We start from the raw sequence: 8465 nt of genomic DNA, 5'->3' as shown, positions 1-8465 counted from the left end.
GCGTCGGGCTCTGTGCTGACTGCCAGCTCGGAGCCTGGAGCCTGTTTCAGTCTGTGACTCCCTCTCTCTCTGACCCTCCCCTGCTCATGCTGTCTCTTTCTCTCCTAGAAATAAATAAAACATTAAAAAAAATTAAAAAAAAAAAAAGAAATGCTTTACACGGATTCACACCCTTAGGAGGTAAGTCTTATTATCACCCCCAATTTACAGATGAGAAGACTGAGGTTCAGAGAAATTAAATATCTCGCCGAAGGTTGCATGGCTGGTTAGAGGCAGACTTAGCATTGACACCTAGGCTGAACAGCTCCAGAATACTCCCTCAGCTGCCAAGTGAAACCTTCCCTTACGATTAGCCTTTGTCTGGGGTCAGGGGAGGTTACTGCTTGTCACCCCTTCCTCCTCACTGGAGGGGCAGAGAGCTTCGAAGGGCACTGGAGAAGGAATGAGTGCTCTGGGTCCAGAATCGGACTCCTTGGCTGCTCTCCTCCTGCTAGGGTTGTGGCTCGGTGGCCCCAACCCAGTGGCCACGTGGTCAGCAAGGGCAAGAGCAAGTGGCCCGCGCTTCCTGCTTCCTCTCGCTCCCTGAGTAATCTGGTCCAGTGCCGAGAACAGAATCTTCCCGTGGCTGCTGAGAAGCACTGTTGACAAGGACAGTGACTCAGGCAGATTGCCTCGAGGTTGAGAGTGGGCTGAGTGCATCCTAGCGGTTATTCTAGTCCTTCTTTTTGTGTGGCCGGGACAGCCGAGCTGCTGAAGAGGCTTTACCAAGCCAGCAGAAGCTGTCGTTGGTAGGTCTCTGGTTGTTGGTGGATCTGCATTCACCAGAGGGGACAGGTGTCCGTGTGGCTGGGGACAGGGCTCTTCAGAGGAGAGTGGGCAACCCGGGCTTGCTGGGAAAGCATCTGTTGAACAAATGGCTGGAGGGGGAGGTGAGAGCAGAGAGAAGGGGCTCCGATGTTGAGCTAACAGGCGAGTCTTACGCCCTTGGTCCTTACCTGCTCTGTGTCCCTCGCCAAGCGTAATACCAACAGCATGTATGGACCGCCGGTTACACACCTGGCCCCATGCTAAGCCTACTTATCTCATTCAGTCTTCACAACAACCCCGAGTGGCTGCCTTGTTTTACAGATGAGGACATCAAGGCCTAGAGTCCGGGAGGCTGAGTCATTTAGCCCAGGTCATAAGCTGAGTAAGTAGCTGGGTTTTGAGTCAAGATTCTGTCCAGCTCTGTTCCCTCTTTCCTGGGCTCCCTACCCTCTGCTCCCTTCTTCCTTCTCTTTCTTCCTCCCAACGAATGGTTGTGGCATCTGATAGATGTTGGGGTACTTTAGAAGCTTCTGGAGATGCCCAGATTCCTGCTGACTCTTCTGTCTCCCACATCAGGTAAGCCTGTCCCAGCACGGCCGCACGTGGAGCACGTGCTCCGTGAGGCCTCCCGAAGTCTTCGCTTGCCTTTTAGATGCACTTGGAAGTGGGCGCGTTGAGACTGGGAAGCCTATAGGGCACGTGAGCTGAGCTCGTGAGGCCCTGGGTTACACCTTTTGAAGCTTGGGGAGAAATATGGGAGTGGATCCCGTTGTCCAGACGAGGGGTCTGGGACACCGAGGGGACTACCGAGGATGGTTGTTGGCAGAGCTGTGGGGATTAATGGGCGAGTGAAGAAGAGCAGCCCACGGCAGCCCACGGAGGAACATCGGAGCCGTAGGGGGAGAGCCAGAGGAGCGCCCTGTGCACGGAAGTCAAGGACGGCTGGAGTGCCAAGTCATAGGGTGTGGTCAATGGTGTCCCTTGTCCGTGACAGTTTAGCCAATCTTCAGCAACACTTTTTTTTTTAATGTTTATTTATTTCTTTTGAGAGAGAGAGGGAGAGAGAGAAAAAATCACAAGCAGGCTCCACGCTGTCAGTGTGGAGCCCAACACGGGGCTCGAACTCATAAACCATGAGATCAAGACCTGAGCCAAGATCAAGAGTCAGGTGCTTAACCATCTGAGCCACCCAGGCGCCCCAACGACCTTTCTTTTTGGTTGTCTGTTGTTGCTGATTGTTAGTTCCTCAAATGACTTCTTCCGAAATCATTTTTGTTTTTGATACGAAGTGAAAGATAAATGTCCCTCCTAACTCTGACTCTGTAGCCACCCGGGCCCACTCCCCTGAAGTCCACCAGTTCCTTGTAGATCCTTCCAGAGACGTTCTCTCTAGTTCATTTCTTTGAAGAGCAAAATTGTTAAGTTACGTACCAATTCCTCTCTCTGACGTGATCGGGTTCAAGCCCTGTTAACATGGAAATACCCCCAATTCTAGTTTTTGTGATTTTTTTGCATCTATCATCATGTACTGTTTTAAATATTGCAAGTTTTGTACTATTTTCAACCTACGGTAGGGTTGGGGGTTTGAAATAGTACGTTCCTTAACCATTTGTGCTAGTTTTCAGTTATTTAAAATGTATTACATTCAAATCATGCTTGATTTGAGTCCTGTTTTTTCCCTCCTGAAATAAGGATTCGTGTGGCAATGTCAAATAGTTTAGGGAGGAAACCACACCTGTTAAAGTTAGCTTTTGGCTTTGAATTCAAACAAAAGATCTGACTGTAAACCCTGTGAATAGCTTTTTTGTACAGCTATAGAATTGGGTTTTTCTTTTTACCTTGTTGGAAAATCAGTCCCGCAATGTTCAAGTGTTTACAATGTTCAGACTGCCTTTGGAACAAGTTACATTCACCAAAGGAGTAGTCATACCTCTTGAATCAGTACCTTGAGGACTTTGACCCAGTAAGTAATCTTCCCATTGGATTACAAGTTGTCTTTTGCCAAAGGGATTTCACAGTGCATGTTAGGATTCAAAAAAGGGCAGAATGAAATACTGTGTGTGAGTTCCCAAGTGCTTTGAGTCGAGCTGTCACTCTGATGCAAAACCAAAGTCAGAAGGTACACAGTGATATTAAAGACTCATAGGCAAAACACCTTCCTCAGCCCCGGATCAATGCCTGTGGCAATAGAATTTGATATAGGAGGTAGTATTGTTGCGTTACTGGCTTTCCTTTTTTTAAGTAAACACTTCAGGAGTCCTATATCAGAGTGAGTTTTGTCCTTCAAAAGTAGTTCTCCAAAAAATGATACATTTTCCCCAAAGATGCTTGAATTCTCTAAAGTGTGTTAAAACTTTTCTTTTATAGTTGCTCAATGAGCCAGTTTACAAACTGTGTAATAAAATCAGTCTCATTACTTTCTATTTATGCCAGATTTACAAATCAAAATTGCATTTCCTTATTTGGGACTAAAATACAGTTGTATTCTTAGTCATATCTCACACCAAAAGAAAAAACAAATGGGTGAAGCCTTGAACAGTAAAAAAAAAAAAAAAAAAAAAAACCATAAAAAGGGTGAAAAAATTTATGACAGAAAATCATTTTAATCATCTCAGAATGGGGAAGGTCTTTCTAAGTATGACATAAAATATATGTTAGAGTTCTCTAGAGAAATACCACCAATAGAAGATACACACATACACACACACATATACATTATAGATATTATATGTGTATATATATATATACACACACACGTAATGATGTATGTGTGTATGTATATACATTGTAATGTGTGTATATACATTATAGATATTACATGTGTATATATATATAGACACACACACATAATGATGTATGTATATAGTGTGTGTGTGTGTGTGCGCGCTCAATGCATAGTTTTGCATTTTACATTTAGGTGTATGATCCATTTTGAGTTAACCTTGGTGAAGGGTATGAAGTCTGTGTTTAGATATCTTTTTTTCTTTTATCACTATCCTGTTTATGATGAATTGCCTTTGTCCCTTTTTCAGAGGTCAGTTGACTATATTTGTTTGGCTTTGTTTCTGGGCTCTCCATTCTTCCTCCTCCTCCTCCTCCTCCTCCTCTTCTTCTTCTTCTTCTTCTTCTTCTTCTTCTTCTTCTTCTTCTTCTTTCTTCTTCTTCTTCTTCTTTTAGTAACATTTATTTATTTTTGATAGAGAGAGAACCAGAGTGCACATGGGGGAGAGGGGCAGAGAGAGAGGGAGACAGAATCTGAAGCAGTCTCCAGACTCTGAGCCATCAGCACAGAGCCTGATGCTGGCCTTGAACTCATGGACTGTGAGATCATGACCTGAGCTGAAGTCTGACACTTAACTGACTGAGCCACTGAGGTGCCCTTGGGCTGTCCACTCTTTACCATTTTTCTATTTGCCTATTCTTGTACCAATACTGCATGATTTTGATTGCCAACAATAATAATTACTTATAGTAACTCTTGAAGCTTGTATGTCAGTCCTCCAAACTGTTCTCCTTGAACATTGTATTGCCTCTCTATATAAACTTTAGAATCAGCCTGTGATATCCACAAAATAACCTCCTGGGGCTTTGATCGGAGATTGCCCTGCATGTAATACGTATGCATTTTGGTTGTGTCTCTACTAGCAGTAGAACTGCTGGATTGTAGGGTAAACACATGTTCAGCTTTGATTTGATTTATGTTCGGTTTTCAAAAACAGTCTTCAAATTTACACTCCCACCAGAAGTAGGTGGCTGTTGCAGTGGCTCTGAATCCTGGCAAGATTTGGAATTTTCCCTTGAGCTTTTCTGGCTGGTGTAAAATGGAGTCACATTATCGTTTCAATTTGCATTTTCCTGCTGACTAATGAGGTTGGCCAGTTGAGGAACTGGGCTGGGCGTGGTATAGAAGTTGTGTTAGGCCCAATGGTTGGGAAAAACCAAATCGTTTTGAGAGAACTAACATTGATGTTCAGAGCAAAATTCAGTTGTCAAAAATGGGGCAATGTGTGAGAATATATTTATTTATTCACGTATCCATTCACTCCATAAATATTTATTTTCTGAAACGTTTATGCGATGGCATTCTATATCCTGGTTTAAAATAAATGAGCTGCAGCTGCGTGCGTTAATAAGGCTGTATCTCAAAAGCATAATGTTGAGTGAGAAAAGCCAGTCATAGAAGAATAGAGAATATATGATTCCGGTAATATAAAGTAGAATAATACACAATGTTTAAAAAAGAAACCAATGTTGTGTAGAAATGCATTGTATATAACAATACACAGTTGTGTATAACAATTGTGATAGCTCCTTTGAGAAAAACAAGGGTATTATTGATTTAAAATTCCGGTGTATGGATGCCCATTGGAGGGAGAAGAGGGTTGTGATCTGGGAAAAGCACAGAAAGGCTTCTAAGGTACGGGTGGAGGTCTAGCTCTTAATTTGGTGGTAGAGACACAGGTGCTTATTGCATTAGTATACAGTCTAGGCACTCTTGACTGTAAGATATTGTCACAGCAATAAAGAAAAATAAAGAAAGGGAAAAGGTGAGAGTTTAGATTGAAGGGTCACCCCAGGTCTTAAGCAGAATAGATACAAGTAAGTCCACGCATGGACGAGGCAGAGAATAATGACACAACATCAAAAGCACAGACAGAACCTTCAAAACCTCTAGAAATCTAGACCGAAAAGCACCGATACTTTGATGGACAGCAGACTTCTCAGCAATCATAGATGCTGAGCTACTGGAATGACATCTTTAAACCGCCGAGGGAAAGAACTGTATGCCAGCATTTCTTACCCGTGAATTATGCCCAAGATTTAAGGTGCAATAAAAACATCTTCAGACACAGAGTCTTAGAGAGCTTTCCTCTCCCAAAACTTCACCAGAAGAACCACCAAAGGATGTTTTTCAGCACAAGAAAATTGGACCCCAAGGAATGAATGGGAAACAAAAAGTTGGATGGGCAAGGAGCTAGTCGACGTGTTGAGAAATCTAAATTAGCATTAGCTGTAACACACACAGGAAAGCAGATTTGGGGGATTTTAATGACAAGTTAGAACAAAATAATAATGTGCATCATTAGCAGGACTGATGATGATTAGCATGAGATTAATGAGGTTCTTGTCCTATACTCTGGGAGGAAGGAGTAAGATACTCACTTCAGACTTTTGCTAAGTTATACATGCTTAAAAGTTTTAAAGGTTACACTACAGTTGTAGGAATCGAGTATATATTTTTCAAACCGAAAGATGAAAATAAGATAATAAAGAAAGTATATCAGTAACAAGTAGGAAATGAGAAGAAAGAAACATGAAAAATGCATGATAGAAAACTAAAAATGATATGGTAGAAATAAGTCCACCTGTATGAGCCATTATAGAACGTGGACAGTTAAATCACATACAAATGAGCAGAACTCAAATTGGATTAGGAAAGTAACAAAATCTGGTTCTCTGCTGTTTTAAAAAAAGACAGATCAAAAGGGAGAGGACAGGGCTCTCGGCCAAGGTCAAGAACAAGATCGCTTCCAAGTATGATCATCAGGCCGAAGAAGATCTTCGAAATTGGATAGAAGAGGTGACAGGCATGAGCATTGGCACCAACTTTCAGCTGGGCTTAAAAGATGGCATAATCCTTTGCGAACTCATAAACAAGCTACAGCCAGGCTCAGTGAAGAAAGTTAACGAGTCCTCGTTAAACTGGCCTCAGTTGGAGAATATTGGCAACTTTATTAAGGCTATTCAAGCTTATGGCATGAAGCCACACGACATCTTTGAAGCAAATGATCTTTTTGAGAATGGAAACATGACCCAGGTTCAGACTACGCTGGTGGTTCTGGGAGGTCTGGCTAAAACAAAAGATTCCATACGACCACTGACATTGGAGTTAAGTATGCAGAAAAACAAACAAGACGTTTTGATGAAGGAAAATTAAAAGCTGGCCAAAGTGTAATTGGTTTGCAGATGGGCACCAACAAGTGCGCCAGCCAGGCAGGCATGACAGCCTATGGGACCAGGAGGCATCTTTATGATCCCAAAATGCAAACCGACAAACCTTTTGACCAGAGCACAATTAGTCTGCAGATGGGCACCAACAAAGGAGCCAGCCAGGCGGGGATGTTAGCACCAGGTACCAGAAGAGACATCTACGATCAGAAGCTAACATTACAACCAGTGGACAACTCGACGATTTCTCTACAGATGGGAACCAACAAAGTTGCTTCCCAGAAAGGAATGAGTGTGTATGGGCTTGGGCGGCAAGTGTATGATCCGAAATACTGTGCTGCTCCCACAGAACCTGTCATTCACAATGGAAGCCAAGGAACAGGAACAAATGGGTCTGAAATTAGTGATAGTGATTATCAGGCAGAATACCCAGATGAATTTCATGGAGAGTACCAGGATGACGACCCCAGAGATTACTAGTATGGCGACCAAGGCATTAATTATTAGATTTACACAGAGGAGCTCAGTATTTAGCCCATTGTTTTTATTCAGTGAGAACCAAGCTAGCCTTGAGTAACTTTTATCTTGTCTTCCTAAAACACTATTATGCTTATTGTACCTAAAAGAAATATTGCCTTACATACATTCCCTTTTCCTTTTTCTGCCTCTTCCCTAAATAGTTGCCTTTTAGTGCTGTAACAGTTAAATCCTACAGCAGAAGCAATAACTCGCATATGAAGTAAAAAGGAATACTGTGAAAGGGGAGTACTCTTGTACAGCCAGTTCTCTTATTAAAGACCTATGCATTTTTACAATCTACTTAATAGACTGGGATTTTCAAACAATAGGAAGCTTTTTTTTTTTTTTTACAGTTTAGTTATCTGGTTTCTACGTGGAAGACTAAAGTCATGCTTAGAGCTAAATGTGGTCTTTGCCAACTAAATTTAAGATGCAGCATTTTAGAAATTTACATATCAATGTCTCTACAGTATTGTTTGCTAACTCTTAAATAAAGTCCTGATCCGTGTGCATTTGTGATTATATGTGTACTCATTCTCTTACCTAAACCAACAAGATCTTTACAGAGTGGTGTTTCTAAAAGAGCGTGTACAAAATGGGCCTGCAGACGTTCAGGTCTGGGTGGTGTGTCTGCTCTTCCTGTTTGTGCCAATGTATCAATGTAGAGTTGCTCTGTTTCCTTCAGCTGTATTTATTGCTGCATTTCTCAGCATAAACTTATCCCATTGTATTTTTTATAAATAAATATTTTTTTTGAACATTCAAAAAAAAAAAGGGAGAGGACAGAAATGGTGCACAGGTACAAACTCATCAAGCAAAGCGGGTGCCATGGGCTTTGCACTTGGCATTGGAAGCCAATGGGGTGGGGGCAGAGCAAGGGAGGCCTCACTGAAGAAATGATGCGAGATTTGAGGAGGAAATGGTAAGAATGAGCATCTGGCTGTAGTTCTTCAGGCAGAATATCCCAAGGGTCCTAGGGGAGGAAGAAGCTCGGTGTGTTTGAGGAACAGAAAGGGGGTGGCCTGTGGACAGAGTGATACAGGAAATAGATTATGAAGGGTCTCGAAGGATATTTGCATTTTATTTTTAGTGCCGTGAGGAATGATTGGAGCACTTCTAGCAGGTGATTTACATGATGTGTCTGTAAAAGGATCCTTCTAGCTACTCTGTGCAGAATGCATTACAGAGTT

The 8465-nt window shown here is 42.3% G+C and overlaps 1 pseudogene; it reads left to right on the top strand.

Annotated features, from left to right (window-relative positions):
* Positions 1 to 6310: 6310 nt before the first annotated feature.
* On the top strand, positions 6311 to 7787 carry LOC144216150 (calponin-3 pseudogene; annotated as a pseudogene).
* Positions 7788 to 8465: the final 678 nt, after the last annotated feature.

The sequence above is a fragment of the Crocuta crocuta genome, unplaced genomic scaffold (genome assembly GCF_008692635.1).
Source record: "Crocuta crocuta isolate KB4526 unplaced genomic scaffold, BGI_CrCroc_1.0 scaffold258, whole genome shotgun sequence".
NCBI lineage: Eukaryota > Metazoa > Chordata > Mammalia > Carnivora > Hyaenidae > Crocuta > Crocuta crocuta.
The sequence above is the reverse complement of the archived record's forward strand: the minus strand, read 5'-3'. Positions and strand labels throughout refer to the sequence as shown.